This window comes from Gekko japonicus, unplaced genomic scaffold (assembly GCF_001447785.1).
Source record: "Gekko japonicus isolate JY-2015 unplaced genomic scaffold, Gekko_japonicus_V1.1 scaffold744, whole genome shotgun sequence".
Taxonomy (NCBI): domain Eukaryota; kingdom Metazoa; phylum Chordata; class Lepidosauria; order Squamata; family Gekkonidae; genus Gekko; species Gekko japonicus.
In genome coordinates, this window is record NW_015165258.1 from 86,108 (window position 1) to 105,679 (window position 19,572).

General features: G+C 47.8%; 1 long non-coding RNA gene across 1 annotated transcript in view; it reads left to right on the forward strand.

The window, feature by feature from the left end:
- The window catches only part of LOC107109524, a 35,211-nt gene extending 26,588 nt beyond the window's left edge, over positions 1 to 8,623 (forward strand). The window contains exons 2-3 of the long non-coding RNA XR_001482479.1: positions 1,142 to 1,205; positions 8,538 to 8,623. This is a non-coding gene — a long non-coding RNA (uncharacterized LOC107109524). The remainder of the gene's footprint in view (positions 1 to 1,141; positions 1,206 to 8,537) is intronic.
- Positions 8,624 to 19,572: the final 10,949 nt, after the last annotated feature.

The window sequence follows — 19,572 nt, forward strand, 5'->3', positions numbered from 1 at the left end:
TACCTCCGCGGGGCAAGGGCTGGGGTCTGATCGCGTTTCTGGTGGATTTACGTGGCATCCGGCGCCCGCCGCTGTTCGTCGCACACAAGGGTTTTTTTGGTTTCCCAAGTCTCCGCAGGTTGCGCAACAGCGCCCAACAGCGCATGCGCACAAAGAGCGATTGCTAGTGCGATCGCGCAGCACGGCTTCTGTGCCGCGCTGCAGGATACCCGTGCTGCAGGATCTCCCCCCCTAACCACGGGACCTCTACCGGGACGTGTGCTTGGGCGGCCAAGCGTTAGTTTCCTCCGGGGCAATTAGCCACGCCTCCTCCTGCGATATCCGGCCCATGTGACCGGGGCCAGCTATTCCAGAAAGCTTTCTGTAGATAGTGGTTAGACTGAATTGTTGTTAATGGTGAGACAGATGACCTATGGATCAAACGGCTGGGGAGAGCTGTTGACATTGACTGCTTTTAACTGATTTTTTTTTTAATGGAGTATCTTTATTTTCTGTGATGTTGAGACTTGAGCTGGCATTACTTAGTGGTCAGAGTTCGAATCCCTGCTTTGTCATGGAAGCTTGCTGAATGACCTTGGTTCAGTAACACTCTCAACATTACCTGCCTCATAAGGCTGTTGTAAAGATAAAACGGAGGAGTGGAGAATGATGTAAGCTGCTTTTGATCCCCACTAGGGGAAAAGATGGGGGTATAAATGAAGTAAATCAAAATAAAAGTTTAACCTGTGCTGTTAGCTCTCCTGAGCCTATTGAAAGGGCAGGGCAGGAGATACTTCGTAATCCATAATGCGGGCAACTAAGTACTTTCATCCAGCATGAAAGGATCCTGTCTTGTGTTTGACTACTGCCTCAGTCTTTATCTGTCACTCAGAGCTTATAGCAGAAATGCTCAGTGAGGTTTGGCAGCAGTGGTGTCTTCCCAAGACTCTGAATCAGGATCGTGTATTTCATGATCAGGGTCAATACAGGCACTTTTTGAGGAGAGTCATCATTTCCTTTATATTGTGAAGCTCCCACCACATGGCACCCAAAGGATTTATAACCGGGGGGGGGGGGGGGGGGAGAAATCCCTTTGCACAGCTTTTTCTACTCAAATGTATTTGCAATGTAACATTGATGGCAAAATCTGTTTGCATTGCAGAGCTCCTATGACAGGGACGTGATTCTGAATATATTGAGCATTCTTACTGATCTTCTCTCGGTGGGTAAGTAGAAGAAGCAAAGCTTTTCACGTGAAAACAAGTAGTGTCCCACTGACTTGCCTCAATTCAAATGACAATTAATTCAGTAATGTATATACCCCACCTTGTGTTTGCAAAGTCGAGGTAGTCAACGGAACAGCAACGGCTGCCAGGAAAAACAGAAGTATCTAGCAAGTTGAAATAAGCGCACAAACACAATTAAAAAAAATGTAGTTAAAACACAGTCTAGCTCCCAATTAGCTGCCACTGAATGCCTTCTGGGACTGGGCAGTATTATGGGCCTTTCTGAATGACAAGGGATTGATTGTAACTTATGAATGCTGTCTCCCACCTTTGGCTCCTCTGCTTCTTAGGGCAGTGGGGTGGGGTGAAACAGTGACCTATGATGCTGCAATGTCATTTCTGACTAATCAGAAATGATGTCACTGGGTCATGGGATGTTCTAGGATTCCCCTAAAACTCTGTGATTTTTATCATAAAGTTTCTGGTAGAACATCCCCTGATTATTATTATTATTTAAATTGGATTTCTATCTCTCCCTCCCCGCGAACGGGCTTAGGGCGGCTTACATTTAGCGGCACTATGTGTCGAGATACATTAAACATATAAAACCAGATACAAACAAGATAAAAAAATCATATTATTACAATTAAAGTGCTTATAGAATTGATTATGCAACCAGAAGTGTCAGTGCAGCACTGCAGGATGTTGTGTAGGTAAATCTCCACCCCCCGCCCCAGTCTCCCTGGGGTTTGCCCTATTGATCCCATGTGGCAGCCCTATTGTAACTCAACACAAATTACTACATTGAAGGCATTCCCATATGGGGTGTATGAAGAGCTCACAGTGGGGTTGCCAGGGGGACTTGGGGGGCGTTCAGGGGGTGGATAGGGATGTCAGGCAACATCCCTGATGCAATGACATCACACGGAAGTGACATCATCATTTCGGGGACATTGCCTAGCAGCACTCTGCATTTTGGGCAAACTCTATGGCATTTTTGGCCTAAATGTGTAGTGTTTTTCCCAAAAAGCAGAGCGTTGTTGTGTGACATCCCGACATGATGACGTCACATCTGCATGATGTCATCATGTTGGGGATGTCGCCGTGCGATCAGGGCCGGCTCACTCACTAGGTGAACTAGGCGATCGCCTAGAGCGGGCCGGTCCTTAGGGGCGCCAAGCTGCACCCGGCCCCGTACTCTGGGAGTTTCTTGATTATTTGTGTTTTCCATTCTTCCTAAAATGAATTTATTTTTGAAAATTGGTGGACGCGTGGGGGGGAGGCGCCAGAAGGGATCCTCGCCTAGGGTGCAAAATAAGCTGGGGCCGGCCCTGCGTGCGATGTCCCTGTTTGGGGGAGGGGCTTCCCCACAAGCCAGCTGGCCACCAGTGGGCAGAAGCCCCAAAAATCGGGGGAATCCCCACCTGGACCGTGGGTCTGGCAACCCTATAGCTCACAGGCAGGATGGGACTGACTGTGAGAAAGTTCTGCTTATGTGAACTGGCAACTTTTGCTGGGAGGCCATTTACCCTTATAAGAATATAACTGGCAAGGAGCCCTACAAGATTTGACCAATGTCTGTCCCATCTAGTATCCAGTTCCCAACGCTGGTCAGCCAGGAAGCCCCCAAATAGGGCAACCCCCCAGCCCTTCCCAGTATGTGGTTCCCAACACTAAGTATATCTTTAGATGGAGTTCCTCCTTGGCCATCGTCTTGAGTGGCCATTGTCAGAGCTTTCTGCCATGGATTTGTTTAGCCCCCTTTAATACCTGTAAGGGAAGCATCTCCACTGGCCTCCGAGTCAGCTGCTGGGCCTCTTCCTCCCAAGATCCTGGCCAAAGCATAGAAAAGCCGCAGGAGCACAATACTTGCTAGCAGTGCAGCTGATCCTGATTAACTTCCTAGCCTATTTAGTTTGAGGCTTGGGAGGTTGCCTTCCTGGATCAACCGGTCCACTAGGTGCAAGCCTGTGCGCCAGCTCCTTTTCTTCAGTTCCAGGGCCTGGGTGCTACTTCATGTTGACCCTCTCAAGTTTCGCTACATTAGGATTGCCAGGTCCCTCCTGTAGGCTTGCCAAGTCCCTCTGGGGGGGCGCGGAACCCCCCGCCCCAGAGGCCCGTTCCCCACTGCCGGCCCCGGGGAGAAGTGACACGACCACACCTGGCATGCTGGGGGCGGGGCCACGGTCATCCGAGGGAAAACTCTATGGCGCTCCCGGCGCCAGCCAGGAGTCCCCCGCTGTGGCGCAACACCCGACTTGGCAACCCTACCCTCCTGGCAACTGGTGGGGGATGGGGGAGACTTACTAGGAGAGAAAGGAAGGCCCAGGTGATGTGGTGATGTCACTTCCAGTGAACACAGAAAGAAACATCATCAAACTGTTATGTTCTGGCAATGCTCTGGTATTTGGGCAAGAACTCTATGTTAAAAATAGCTTCTACAAGAGAGTTTTCCCCAAATACCAGAGTGGCACCTGGATATTGCCTGTGTGATGACATCACTTTCTGTGAACATCAGAAGTGACATCGCCACATTGGGCGACATGGCCTGGGCCTTCCTCTCTTTCCTGTTAAGTCCCCTGCCAGCTGATTGGCAGCAGGGTAGTGGGACCTGGTGTTGGGAGACCTCTGCCTGGGGTAGCTGGCATCTCTGTGCTACATAGAACTGAGGGCACTGTTCCTGAGGAGACCTGACTGGACCAGCCTGCGGAGTGCAGGACAGGAGGTCCCCCCTCCATTTTGTGCTGCTGTACTTTTTTGAGGGATTGCCTTTTTCGTTATCTTGGATAAATAGGATGGCATTTTATGTAGGAAAACTAGCAAGAAAGAACAGGGCTAAGGAAATTCTCTTCGATTCCAGATTGCAACCTCCAATTTAACTTTTCAATTTTTGGGGTTTTTTTTTAAGTATTGGGAGGCTGTCCAGGCATATTGCCTTTCGAAGCCATCTAAGTTGGGACCCTTAGTGTTAAGGCAGTGAATTCTGTAACTCATGTGAAGAAGTACTTAATTTTTATTTTGCATCATACGTGAGTTGCAAATATGTCTTTGCACTGTGCTGAGATTAGGGATGAAGCTATATACTACTGAATTTCTGTGGCCAATTTGATCTGTTCACCTGCTGGCTGAGCATCCGGAAAGAGATCTGATGAGACTTTCTTTGCTCCTCTAGTTTTGCTGCCTGGGAAAGGATCATTGAATATATATTTGTTCAATGTAACTATTTCTAAGACTATGTAGAACCTCAGTGTCAGTGTAGCCTAGGGAGGGGCAGATGAGCTCAGAGACCAGTTTATCATGCCCACCAGGGGTCATTTTGTAGAAAAAGAGCTAGGGGAACTCATTAGCATAACTCATTAGCATATGCCACACCCCCTGACATCAGGGGCCCGGCGGTGGACCTGCAAGGCCGGCGGGAGTGCAAGGAAGCCCCGCGAAGGCCCTCCCTGGCCCCAGGCAGGCAGGGGTGGGGAGAGGCGGGGAGGAAGCAACTTACCCTCCCTCTTCTCCTACCTCCTCCTGGTTGAATGAGGGCTGGAAGCAGGGCGTCCGGAAGCAGGGGGCAGGGCTTCATCGTGTGCCCTGCCCCCTGCACCTCACCCGGGGGAACTGCGATCCCCCGCGTTCCCCCCCGAAATGACCTCTGATGCCCACACCCCAAAGAGCCCCCCCCAACATATAGCCTTGAGGAACAATGTATGGGTGAAATCTAGACAGAGGTTTTGCTGAATGTCACCAAATTCTCTGCTTTACCGCAGTCTGTATCTCTGAACGATCAAATTTATTCATTTACTTCATTTATACTCAGCCTTTCTCTACATGGGAGTCCCAAAGCAGCTTACATCATTCTCCTCTCCTCCATTTTGTCCATACCACAACCCTTTGAGCTGGGTTAGGCTGAACGTGTGTGACCGGCTCAAGGTCACCCAGCAAGCTTCCACGGCAGAGTGGGGATTTGAACCTGGGTCTCCCAGATTCTAGTCCAACATTCCAGCCACTACACTCACTGGCTATCAAACGGGACCTCTCCTATCTTTTTCATGAGTGGAAAAGGTGGTTCCATCCCATCCTACAACTGCAGGGTTCGTTCAGCCAAGCAGGTATGAAATATCATCTCAAATAATGAAGTAAAATATGTGTAGAGGAAGCACAGAAGTTCAAAGCCTCTGGAAGAGGAATTTGGGGATTTCCCAAAAATAAGCCGGCAAATTGTTAACCACTAAGCAGAACTGTAGAAACAGGTGTTTTATATCCAATTTAATTGACAGAAGAGGAATTTTCTAACAAGCAGGTGTTCTTACATCATTAAACTTTTTAATTAAGACTGTACTTTTCACCACCATTCACCACCTAATGAGCTGTCATAGTGATCTATGTTCAAGCTCTCTACTTCAAAAGGAACTATAATGGTTTAACTTTAAATAAGAAAAAAAATCAAACTAAACTTTTCTTTTTCAGTTTAAAATGCTTTAACATATAAATATTGAACTATTGGAATCTATAAGCAATGTAAATATATCTGCCTTTTAGCAGCTTATTATTTTAAGGCAAAAAGGGATTGTTTGTTTGCTTACATAGAGAAATAGTTATACATTTTATGAACTGAGCTGGCAAGTGATGCCCAGTGAAAAGTATTCAATAATTGGTCAAAAAGCCTAATTGGGGTGAATGAGAGGGTAATTGTAAATCCCCTCTTCTGACTTGGTGTGCGTTTAAAAAAGTAATACACAAACTTTATATTTTGTTTATGGCTGAGAATGAAAGCTTATGGCATAAAATATTTCTGAATGTTTATATAAAAAGAGAAAACTAGTTAAATTCTTAATTCTTTAATAAGGAACTGTGCTTAAGACTGGCAAACAGCTAACAAGCAAAGGTTGGGAAATGGCCAAAGACAGTTCCAAAAGCTAATGAGGTAGGATCTATTAATCATGGATTGTGTCATTAAGAGGCCAATTAAGCATGCAGAACTTATGTTACAGAAGAAGGACCCCTACTGGCCAAAGTAAATCAGCATATTTTACAAAACCAGAAACTTTAATTTAGATTTAATACTTCATAAAATTCAGCAAAAATCTTCTGATGGATTAAAATGAAGAATAGTAGATGGATTCAAGATATCTATAAAAGTTTTATGCCATAGACTACTTGGAAACATTAAAAGAATACATGTAAAGGGTTTAATTCTTTAGAATGTCATTGTAATGATATATGTTTCCATATTCTACATATTTTGTATACCCTTGGTGATAATAAGCTTACAGAATCATAGAATGTTAGAGTTGGAAGGTACCTTGAAGGCCATCTAGTCCAACCCCCTGCACTTTGCAGGAGCAGAGCCGAAAGGTAGCCCTAGATACCTACAACATACCAGAAAGATGGTCGTCCAGCCTCCGCTTGAAAACGTCCAGCGAAGGAGCATCCACCACCTCCCAAGGCAAACAGTTCCACTGCTCAACCACTCTTACAGTTAGGAAGTTTCTCCTGATATTTAGCCAGTAACGACTCCCTTGTAATTTCCACCCATTAGATCTAGTCTTGCAATCTGGAGCAAGAGAGAATAGATCTGCTCCATCTTCTACATGACAGCCCTTCGAATATTTGAAGACTGCAATCATGTCCCCTCTTAAGCCTTCTCTTTCCCAGGCTAAACATACCCAGCTCTTTCAGCCTTTCCTTATAAGACTTGGATTCCAACCCTCTCACCATCCTGGTTGCCCTCTTCTGGACACGCTCGAGCTTGTCAACATCCTTCCTAAAATGTGGTGCCCAAAACTGGACACAGTACTCCAGGTGAGGCCTGACCATAGCAGAATAGAGCGGAACTACCACCTCCCTTGATCTGGACACAATGCTTCTGTTAATGCATCCTAAGATTGCATTAGCTTTCTTCACAGCCACATTGCCCTGCAGGCTCATGTTTAGCTTGTGATGAACCAGAACACCTAGATCCCTTTCACATATGCTACTGTCAAGCCAAGTCCCAAATGCTTTAAAAGTGCTTTTATACACATATATGCATGAAATAATGTAGAGAAACTATTTTTGTAATAGGAACAGCTAGATTTTATATTGAGAATGAACTCAGCCTAAAAGTTCATTCAAAGGTGAAGCAAGTCTGGGAGAAAAGCCAGTAAGAAGCATTAGTCATTTTTAATGAGACGAACACTCATATTGTAAGGCTGAAATGCAACCAGGTAGCGTTTGTCAAACACTTGATAAATGACTGTTAAGCCAAAGAAACTTAAACTGAGCATGTGCAAATGATGTCAACAATGATGTAAAGTTGGGAGGAGCAAGAAAAGCATATAAGTCAGATCCCTGCTGTTACTCACTGGACATCTGAGCTGAATTTTTGGCTGTATGGTGTCCCTTATTAGAATAAAACTTTTTTCTACCCTTTACTGCCTGGATATTCTATCTCACTGTGTGGTGTATTGGCTAGCCACACAAGTCAAAGAACCTTAGCGCCCTCAGGGTGTTGCCTTCATATGTATTTTCAGGCAAAACAACCCCCCCCCCCAATAATGAAATCACAAAGAGTCAAGTGTTACGGCATTCAGACTGGCAGTTTGGCCCGGCAAGCAAATGTTTCAGTAGCAGATTAAAGGGGCGGGATCACACAGCCACATGTTTCAGGCGTCCCCCAGCCATACTCAAGCCGTCTTGTGCCGCTTCCCTCCCGAGTTTAAAAGATACCAGGTGAAAGTAGTAGCAAACCGTGCATAGAGCGCGTTGATTCCGGTTCCCTGAGTGTGAACACAAGCGCTGCTAAGGCTGGAACAACCCACAGTCATTGATAATACGCAACGGCTGTGTCCGCGGGCAGGCGCCATTGGCGCCTGTGCAATCCTAGCGTATTTGCTGCTGTGCCCATGCACCCATGCACCCATGCGCATGGGCACATGCAACCCAGCACGGAAACAGCTGCTAATAGGCCACTAGGGTGGCCCAACAGTGTGAACGCTCCCTTGCGCTTCCTCCGCGGTATCCTCCCGCTTCATTCACTGCGGTGTGAACAGGAATACCGCAACCAAGCTGTTCCAGGTCTATTCCGGGTTTTCTTTGCCATGACTCCCTAGCGCTTCAAATTGCCAGTCTGAACTCGGCCGTAGATAAGAAGAGGAATTATGATGAAACGGAGTCCGGGGAAGTCTCTTATCCCTAGCACAGGTTATATTTTTTACTGGTAGGCCTGAACACAAATTGTCATGCATAAAGCAGCACTGATTTGTTAAGAGGCAGGGCTGTTTATGGCAGGGTTTTAAGGGGTTTGCGTTTGAGTACTGAAAAGTCTTCTCAGCCATTTTTTTCATTTGCTTCTGTGCCTAGGGACAGCCCGGAGGATTCACTACATGATTAGCAAAGGAGGCAGCGAAGCACTTCTGCAGGCCCTGGTGAACGTGGCCCAGACTCCCACGCCGGACAACAGTGTCCTCCTGTCCGTGCTTTGCCTGGCTGCCAAGGTGGGCCAGAAAGGTATTGCAGATGAACCCTGCGGCTTTATGATGCTGTTTCCCCAGTTGTGCCTTGTCTGAGAAGGAGGGGCAGGAAGTTATTTCAGCTGCCAAAAATATGCAGTATGGGTGATGAGCACAACTGGTGTATGCTTCAGCTGCACATTTGGAGCTGTTCCTGATACTGCTGACCAATGTGGTGCTCTGGACAGGATGCTGATAGGGCTGACTACTCTTGGGCTTGGTGCCCTTGCATTGGTTCTCCCAGGAAAGGTGCTTTCCTCCGGCACGAAGAGCCTTCCCTGCATACAGGAGGCTCACTTGAGGCCGAGGATTTTCTGAGCACCTTAAAGGTGGTGAAGGGCAAGGAGTGGCGGTCTGATGACTCAAGGCCTTTATTTGTTTAGGCTATTTACTGTCCTCCTTTCTCCCTCAGGCTCAAGGTGGATTATAGAGTGTAAGTCAATGCTATCAACAGAATGGGGGACCCAATAAGCAATGTAATAGGATCAGGATTGTGGAAAACTGAAAGAAAGCATAATTATCAACTTGATGTGTTTAAATGATGCAGAAGTTACATAGCAGAATAACACATACAGCAACAGATAGTATCTATACAGAGTACTATAGTTCACCGTTCCTTTCCCTTTATTAAAGCCTCTTCCTGAAAAAAATTCCATTAGAATATGGCCCTGTCGCCTTTGTAAAAATGCCCTCCTGAATAATTCTGTTTTGCATATTTCAAAGTGTTAGCCGAATGTGTTTGATGTGATCTAGAAATTCCTCAGGGACATAGAATAGCTGATGCAAGGGCCTGTTCTGCTGGAGGTAGCAAAATGTAGCTTTGATTGCTGTTTGCCCAAGAGAAAGGAAGCAGTGCCTTCAAAGCCAAGGGAAAGGCACGCGGGTTTGTTCCAGCCACTGAAATTAGTGGAGCACACCAGACATACAAGAGCTCTGTGTGTAAGCTTGAGCATACATGAAACTCTAGAGAGAAGACCAAGCTTTGAAGAGATTCTTGTAAAATAGGGTATTATGTCATTCCAAAGATCAGTCTTTGTTTTATGCAAACTGGGAAGATATATCCTAGTTATTAATGATGTCTTTTTTCTTTGCCGTCCCGAAGATAAGAAGTTTGGGCTGAAGGCCCAAAAGCTGGAGGCCATTGATGTGATGCTCAGCTTGATCAGGAAGAATTTGAATCACAGCCAGACGCTCACCCACTGCCTTTGGGTGCTCCGAGTTTATGCGTCTAGCGGTGAGTGTGTCACCTTTCCTTCTTCCCTTTTGTTCAGAATTGCTCAGAGGATTGTCTGCATGCTGGGCATGCACACACGAACACACACATTTGAGTGAAAGAATTGGGAGCAGGCTGGTGGAGGGTCGGAGGGGAAAGGATGCAGTCAGTAGGCAAGGGCTGCCAAGCAAACACAATAGAAGTGGAAGAGCTGGTTTTTATAGCCTGCTTTTCTCTACCTTAGGAGCTGCGGTGGCTCAAGTGGTTAAGACGCTGAACTGCAGGCTGTGGAAGGTCAGTAGTTCAGCAGTTTGAGACCCGGTTGCTGCATGATGGAGTGAGCTCCCGTCTCTAGTTCCAGCTCTAGCAGTTCGAAAGCAAGAAATTGCAAGTAGATAAATAGGTACCACTTCGGTGGGAAGGTAACAGCGTTCCGTGCGCCTTGGTGTTTAGTCATGCCGGCCACATGACCACGGAAACGTCTTCGGACAGCGCTGGCTCTTCGGCTTTGAAACGGAGATGAGCACCACAACCCTAGAGTCGGACTCGACTGGCTTTCGAGGCAGGGAACTTTTACCTTTACCTTTCTCTACCTTAAGAAGTCTCAAAGTGGCTTACTGTCTTCATCCCTTCCTCTCCCCACAACAGGCACCTTGCGAGTCCAGTGGAGCTGAGAAAAGTTTGGGGAGAACTGTGACTGGCCCAAAGTCACCCAGCAGGCTTCATGGGGAGGAGGAGTGGGGAATCAAACCTGGTTCTCCATATCATTTGCGGGGAAACAGGGTACACCATGCGGGACCTCAGGTTTGATAGGAGTTCCTGGATTGACTGGCGGTGTAGGAGGATGCATGGCTTGCAACCTCCCAATGATCTGTGCAACCTTTCAATGTTTTAAGATTGGATGGAGCCCCCATAGCAGCCATTTTGTGAATGGTCCCACCCCTCTGTGACAGCCATTTTGTGACTGGACCCTGCATCCAATGGCAGCCCTTTTGTGATGGTGTCCACGACCTGTTCTCAAAATTCCTGCCTATAGGCTCAACAAGGTTGGGATTACTAATGTGGGACTTACAAGAAACAGCAAATACTTTAAAGAAGCAGACCCCCAATCAACAAGGGCTGCCAAGTCCCCTGGGGGGCGGAAATCCCCCCACCCCAGAGGCCCGTTCCCCAACGCCGGGGAATCGGGCCCCGGGGGGAACCCTGCCCCAGCGTGCACGTCACAGGGAAGTGACGTCATGACGCTGGGCACGCTGGGGTCAGGGCCATGGCCATACAAGGGAAAACTCTATGGTTTTCCCTTGTATGGTCATGGCCCCGCCCCCAGCGTGCCCGGTGTCATGACGTCACTTCCCTGTGACGTGCATGCGGCACGCGCGCATATGCACCAGAATCCACATGGGAGTCCCCCACCGGCAAGGCAAGTGCCACTTGGTAACCCTACAATCAAACTAAATGACTACTCCAGCTTGGCTGTGAGGCCTGGATTTCTTCTGGAATAATAGCTGATCTCCAGCAACAGAGATCAGTTCCCTTGGAGAAAATGACAGCTTCCGAGGTGGACTCCCTGGCATTGTAGCCTCACTGAGCCCTGTCCCCTCCCCAAATTCCACACCTCTCAGATTGTGCCCCCAAATCTCCAAAAATTTCCCAAGCTGGAGTTCGTGATTCTAGCTGTGGCACACTGGGGGCAACGGTCTTTGGTCTGAGGAAGTGGCCCTGGGTGGTTAGCAGGTAGCTGTCCTTAAGAGCTCAAAACTTCTCAGAGGGCTTATCGGAAATACAATGAACATCACATCTGCTCATCACTTGGTATGGGGTGATCCTCCTCAGGACAGCTGACAGTCGCATTCCAGTAAATCCCCGATGGACCAAGAATTAGACCACCCTCTCTCTGGTTTCTTCTTGACCTCTTGTAACCTCAGGGGCTGCTTCCCACTTGCAGGATTTCAACTGGGCCATCAGCATTTGGCCTGACTCTACATGCTTAGCATTTTAAGTCTTCCCTCCGAAGATTTAATGCTATTGGCTGCCGGCCCCCGTCGGTTTCCTGTGTGGGTATAGGAACCCAATTGGTGTCACGCTATGGACTTCCCTGGGCAGGCAGCCAAGCCTCCAAGGTCCAGAGACCCTCTCTGTCTCCGAGAGAAGCAGCATGTGAAAGGGGGTGCCTGTCATCGAGACGGCAGTTGAAATGCGTCTTTATTTAGGTTGCAGGTCTCCGGATTTCTCTTCTTGCTGCCTTTTGCATGTGCATTTTCTTCCCTGGAGCCTTGTGCTGCATCTCAGGGGTCCAGTTAAATCACGCGTGTGTTTGTGTGTGTGTCAAGATGAAGGCAAATCTGAAATGCATCTGACGTTAAGAAGTGGGAATGGGGGTGCACAGCAAAATCATCTTATGGCTCAAGATTCCCCCCCCCCCAAACACACACACACACACACACACACACACACACACACACACACACACACACAGAGCCATTTGATCCACTCTATCTTATTGTGGTCGAGGCTTCCTTGCTGGCTCTGCAGGTTTCTAATAGTTCCTTCTTTGCTTTTTAGAGTGGGTACAAAATCAATCTGTTTCAAAAGGCCCTTTCTGCTACTTCAGTTTCTTTTAAATTAACAGGCATCTTTTGATGACTTCTGAATTGTTGCTTTACATTGTTACATGGATTTGGGGGAAGTGGGATTCAAATGTTGCAAGAAAATGTATAACTCGGAGACGTTCTCTTGTATTGAACAGCATTGGGGAACTGCCTGAAGATCACATGATTTCAGTTCTAGAACCAAGCTTAGAGGCCATTGTACAAGACATTTGAGTTGTACTTTGTATTAAAGTTGTTTTAAACCATTCCTCTTCCTGAGAGTCTTATCTGTGGACTCCAAAATATTGCATCAAATCTCTTGAGTCTTTGCAAGAGGCCTATGTCAACTCAAAATACCTCAATTGTATTAAGTGTTTGTTCCGTATTGACTTCAGTGATTATTGACTTAGCGATTGTAATCTTGTTGATTGCATTGCTACTAAAGAAAAGTACTTTGCAGGCACTCTAGACTAGCCTGGGCACCCCTCAGAATACAAGTAGACCACCACCTCGGGGTGCTACAGAGTGGGGACAACACATTCAGTGCTTCCTTGTGCTATGTTACAGTCCTTGCTTACAGAAAGCCAGCAGGTTGAGAAGAAAGGAAGGTTGACTCTAGCCTTCCCTGATAAGCTGGTTTTCTGTGAGCAGGGAATCTTTCTGTGGTACTGTGTGTGTGAGGGTGACATATACCAACAATCCAACCTCCCTCTTGCAAGCTGATGTGGTACATTCCAGGAAGAATTTTAATACTTAATTGTGTTAAATATGTCAAGTTGTCTGACTGAGCAATGCACAGCAGGTCCACTCAGACAATGAGCCCCATTTTATTCAACAGGGCTTTAGGGAAGAATTTTAATGCTTAATTGTGTTAAATATGCCAAGTTGTCTGACTGAGCAATCCACAGCAGGTCCACTCAGACGATGAGCCCCATTTTATTCAACAGGGCTTTACTTCCAGGATTCAGTGTCCTTCGGCTCTCAGCCTGCATCTCTGCAGTGCTGTGGTCATCTGGGGAGAGGGGCGTCAGCTCCGGCTTGGGAAATTCCTGGAGATCTGAGGGCAGTTTCTGGGGGGCGGGAGTTTGGGGAGGGGAGGGAGCTCAGCGGATGTGGGACACAACACAGTCTGGTCGCCGAAGTTGCCCTTTTGCTCCTGGGCAGGGGTCATTTCGTAGAAAAAGAGGTGCAGGAGCTCATTAGCATAACCCATTTGCATAACTCATTTGCATATGCCACACCCCTGACGTCACCGGAAGTGTGTCAGAAGGCAACAGCCACCGCTCAGGCTCCACTGGACTGTTTTGGATTGCTAGCTATTAAGGGGGGAACGTGCAGATCTGTCCTCGCAGAGGAGGGGGAGCTTGTACCTGAATAAAAATTGGTCTTAAAGGTGCCACTGGACTGTTTTAGACCAGGGGGCCTGGGGGGGGGGGCTCTGCAGCTTACCTGTCTGCTTCCTGCTCTGACTGAGGGCTGCTGGAAGCAGGGGGTGGGGCTTGTTGCATGTGCCCGCCCCCGGGGCTCTTTACTGCCGGAGCTCCGCTCCTGTGCGCTCCTGCAGGAAATGACCCCTGCTCCTGGGGAACTGATCTCTATAGACTGGAGATTGGTTGTGATTCGAAAGGAACTCCACCCCTATCTGGAGACTGGCAACTCTATCTGGGGACCTGACATGGAATCCCCTAGTCTCATGTATTGTTGGGTGCTTAAGAAAGAGGACAGTCGGCTAGATGGATAATTGGTTCAGAGAGCCTTTTAGACCAGTTACCACAGTGGTGGCTGCCAGGATCCTGGGATCTTTGACGGCTGCCGTTTGTGTGTGAGACTGTCGCCCGTCCTGCTCTCTTAAAGCACGTAACTACCGTATCATAGTTGGTCTGACCTTGTCTTATTCTCATATAGTTTCCCTCTGCTTGTAAAGCTCAGCAGATACTTCCATGAAGGCCAACGCTCTGGGTCGCCTCTGCCTCATATTCCGATTCCCCCCTCCTCCCCCTTTCTCAGTCCGGCTGCCTTTGTGTTTTGTTTATACAGCGACCGTCGGGACCACGTTGGGAGCGAACGGAACTGTGGAACTGCTGTTCAAAGTGATCACGCCTTACACCAGGAGACACACCACGAAGTCCAGGTAGGGGGCAGGGCCAACCGTCTCTGGATGGGGGAAGTGGGGAAAATGCAATGGAGCAAAAGAGAACCTGACCCAGAGGGAAGCTGCTAGGTGTGCTGTTCCAACTGGTTTTGCTCCATCAGAGCCAAGTCACAAGCTTTTACTTCATAGGCTTTTACTTCATAGGCTTTTAATTTGGGGCACATCCCAGTTACGGAGCACACATCTTTGGGGGTGCAGTATCCCGTAAAATAAATGAATTTACATATTGAGCCTATTTTACAAAGAAAGAAATGTAACTTGCTCTGACTAAGCTGCCCAGCATAAACCCGAAAGAAATCTAACACTGAAGAATCTTGAAAACATTTTTTCCTGTCCTGTAGGAGCAAAACCGTGAGTGAGATTCTATTGTAACCAGTGTTCCCTCTAAGCTGAGTTAGTGTGAGCTAGCTCACAGTTTTTTAGCCTTCGGCTCACAGATTTTTGCCTTCGCTCAGGAAGGAGGGCTCCAGAGCAAACTAATTCATGCAGTAGCCAAAACGGTCACTCACGATTTTAATGCCAGGAGCTCACAAAGTAGAATTTTTGCTCACAGGACTCCACAGCTTAGAGGGAACATTGATTGTAACTTAATTAACATGTGACAAGGGCACCCGGTTCACACTGACATGTAGCTGTGATGCTCTGACTGGATACTGGCCACAATACAACTGAGACACTAGAAACCCACAATGGAGTGTCTGGTCCCTTCAGAGATCTCTTTGAACCAGTTACCACAGTGGTTGTCACCAGGATTCTGGGATCTGTGAAGGCTGCCATTTGGGTGTGAGACTGTTGCCTGTCCTGCATACTTAAAGCATGTGAAGATCACATCAACAAGTCATAAATGACCATTATAAATCAGTCACTGACCCAGGGCACCTTTCCAAGTGCACTAAAACAAGCAGTCCTCCTCCTATCACTTAAAAAAACCTTCGCTAGAGAAAAATGATGTGGCCAACTCTCGCCCAATCTCTCAATTTGCTTTTCCTGGGAGAAATGATAGAAGAAGCATTTGCAGAGCAACTCCAGGTCTTCCTGACTAAACCTTCTGCTCTAGACAACTTTCAGTCCAGTTTCAGGCTGGGCTATGGGACAGAGACGGTGCTGGTGGTGACCCTAGTAGATGACCTCCGTCTACATGTAGACAAAGTCTGTGCCTCTCTGCTGCTTTTACTAGGCTTATTGGCAAACCATTGACTCAATGGACCATTCCACCAAGCTGAGATGTTTGGTGATAGAACTTGGGGTCTAGGGATGGGCTTTGAATTGGTTTCAATTGTTCCTTATGAGCAGAATGCTGGTGGTGACCCTAGTAAATGACCTCCGTCTACATGTAGACAAAGTCTATGCCTCTCTGCTGCTTTTACTGGGCTTATTGGCAAACCATTGACACAATGGACCATTCCACCAAGTTGAGATGTTTGGTGATAGAACTTGGGATCTAGGGATGGGCTTTGGATTGGTTTCAATTGTTCCTTATGAGCAGAACTCAGAAGATTGCTGTAGTGGACAGGTTTTCTACCCTGTAGGATCTGCCTTGTGGGGTTCCACAAGGTTCAGTCTTGTCCCCCCATGCTATTCAATTACTATGTGAAGCCCTCAGGTGAACTCATTTGTGGTTTTGGAATAGAGTGTCTTCAATATTGTGATTGCACCCAACTGTACACTTCTTTATCCAAATTGCCTGGTGATGCTGTAGAGTTTCTGAACCAATGACTGACTGCTGTAATTGAATAGCTAAGGGTAAACATCTGGAAACTGAATCCTGACAATATGAAGGTAATGTTGATGGGGAAGGCATCAAGGGAGGGCTGTGAATGACACGGGGCTTCCCACTTTAAGTAGGGTCTTTTGCGGACTCAGTTGAGAGACTAGGAGTTATTCTAGATCCTGCTTTGTTACTGGAGAAGCAAGGTGATACAGCTGCAAAAAGCATTCTACCAACTCCATTTAGCTGGGAAGATGGCCCGCAGTCTTGAACTGGCTGACCTAACCCTAACCATAACCCTGGCCACATGGATCCATGCTATGGTTGCCTCAAGGCTAGACCACTGTAATGCACTGTACATGGATTTGCCCTTGAAGACAACTTGGAAACTATAGTTGGTTCAGGATGCCACGGCTCAGCTGTCGGGTGCTAAGTGGAAACTGCAGACACTCCATTGATTCAATCAGGTGCGGTCTTTAGCTCAAGGTTTTAACTATCCCTTATCAAAGTTCTTCAGGACACTGGCCCCGTGTGCCCGCAGGGCCATCTCTTCTGCTGTGTTCTGCGACAACACCGTCACTCATCAGAGCGAAACCTCCTGACTGTGCCACCCTGGCAGCTGCCTGTCCAAGCACATCCTCTGGGGTGGCTCCTACACTGTGGAACAGTCTGCCCGAGGCTATTAGGAAGGCCCCCACACTTCCATCATTTCACACAATGTGCAAAACCGGATTGTGCAGGAGGGGATTTGTATAGAAAGAGCAAAGTTGTGGTGTAATGGATCAACTCAGGAGGTGAACTCTAGAGATAATGTTTTTTTTTCTTCCATTCCTTCCATCCCAGCCCAAATGCATGTTGTTTCACTAGGAATTAGGGGTGTGTGTTCAGTATAAACTGAACCAGAAAAATTCCCAATAAATATCTTATTGGTATTTTCCAGATATTTTCTCAGCTGGTTACCGAGTGGGCTGCCGATTCGGCTACCTGAATATGGCTGCCCAGAAAAATCCCGAAGGGATTTAAAGTTTAAATGCCTTCAGAGTTCTCTCACTGCAGTACAGAGTCATGCCGCAGCTTGGAGAAGGCATTTAAAGGGACCGTGTCCCTTTAAACACCTTTCCATTGGAAACAATGGAAGATGGGGATACCTTCTTCTGGAGCCCATAGAATTGGACCTCCTGGTCTAATCTTTTTGAAACTTGGGGGGTTTTTTGAGGAGAGGCACCAGCACCTATGCTGCAAATTTGGTGTCTCTACTTCAAAAAATAGCCTCCCCAAAACCCCAGATACTCCCAGCTTGATTCTCCATTATTGCCTACTAGCTGCTAGGCTCATTGTGAAGTCAATGAAACGAGCTCTAGCAAGACCCCGGGGCAAGGGCTGAAGCCATGAAGGCCACGGAAGTCGCTGTCAGGACCCTCGCTGTCCAGCGTCTTGCTCCTGCTGGCATGGGCATGCCGGTGGCGTGGCGGCCGGGCAGTTAGAGGCAGGTGCCCGACTGCCTGGCACCCATACCCTGTCGGCCTCACTGTGTGGGCTGCCAGCTGGCTGGTTTCCCAGCTCCATTAGTGGCCTGGAGCACCCCGCGGGCCAGCAGGCGCCATGGGGGGGGCGGATGCCGGGCGGCAAGGTGGTGGGCCTCGGAGGCGTCCACCCGCTGGAGCGTCCATCCCGGCCGGCTGCTCCCTGGAGACTGAGGGCGAATCGGCAGTCAGTGGATCTGTGGGCGGGACAGAGGCGACGGAGGGAGGCAATACGGCCAGGGGATTGGCCCCCCTCCTGAGAGACAGATCAGGGACCCAAAGCCTGGGAAGGCGTGTGGAAGAGTTCACATGAAAACTCAAATATATATAAGGAGAGATGGGGACCATTGGTCCCCATAAGCTATAATGGAGCCGAATATTTTTTTTTTGCAATCCCAGGGGTCGTTTCGTAGAAAAAGAGCTAGGGGAACTCATTAGCATAACTCATTAGCATATGCCACACCCCCTGACATCATAAGGCCCAGTGGTGGACCTGCAAGGCCGGTGGGAGTGCAAGGAAGCCCCGTGAAGGCCCTCCCTGGCCCCAGGCAGGCAGGGGTGGGGAGAGGCGGGGAGGAAGCAACTTACCCTCCCTCTTCTCCTGCCTCCTCCTGGTTGAATGAGGGCCGGAAGCAGGGCGGCCGAAAGCAGGGGGCAGGGCTTAGTCGTGTGCCCCGCCCCCCGCACCTCACCCGGGGGAACTGCGATCCCCCGTGATTCCCCCCGAATTGACCTCTGGGCAATCCTTTTTTTTTGTAAAGATTTTATTAGCTCCCCTAAAAAGGGGAGGTATTTCGCTTAAAAGAAAAAAATGGGAAGGGTAGACAGCGGGGGAAAGAGAAAGCTGAGTGATATATAAACTGGTAAATTAAACTGTTAGTAATGTCCAATTAATCTTCTTGGGCTTCTTCTGTGTGTTGTCAAACTTCTTTTCTTAGTTCAGTCACATATAATTCTCTGTTAATATGTTAGTAATGTTCCCTTGAATTTCTGTTAATGTTCCCTTGAGTTCCCTTGAGTTTCTGTTAATAAAAAAAAGAAAAATCTCTTCTGGACACAGTCAGAACCGCTTCTTTGCGTGCTGGGCACCTTTAATCCCGATATTATACCAATATTGGGATTCGGGAATATCAGAAAATGCCGATATTTTCCAGGTTCAGTATACCCGAACCTGAAAAATACATTTTTTTTTGTTCACACCCCTACTAGGAATCAAATATGTTCATATTTTGTAAACGGCTTGCTGCTTCCGTGTTCCTTGAGTCTCAGTGAGGAAGGCAAACTTTAAATGTAAATAAATAATAATTAAAAAATTTCATTTGAAATGCTGGATTTTGTTCCTGGGGCCTTCTGCACGTAAACCAAATGTTCTGTCAGTGAGCCATGGCCCCTCCTCACAATGTGAGGCTGCCTTATACAGAATCCAGCCACAGGTCTATCAAGGTCAGTGTTGTCAGCTCTGGCTGGCAGCTGCTGGCCAGGCTCTCAGCTGGAGGCCATTCATGTAATCACTACCTGATTCTTGTGACTGGAGATGCCAAGGATTGAACCCTGGACATTCTGCATGCAGAGCAGATGCTCTACCACTGAGCTGCAGTCCCTCTCCTGGCCCAAAGTACCAGGTGCAGAACTGATCATACAAGGGGTTGCTTTGCAGACTACCTCCCCCCAGTAAAACCTCTAGGATCAGAGCAGAACCAGT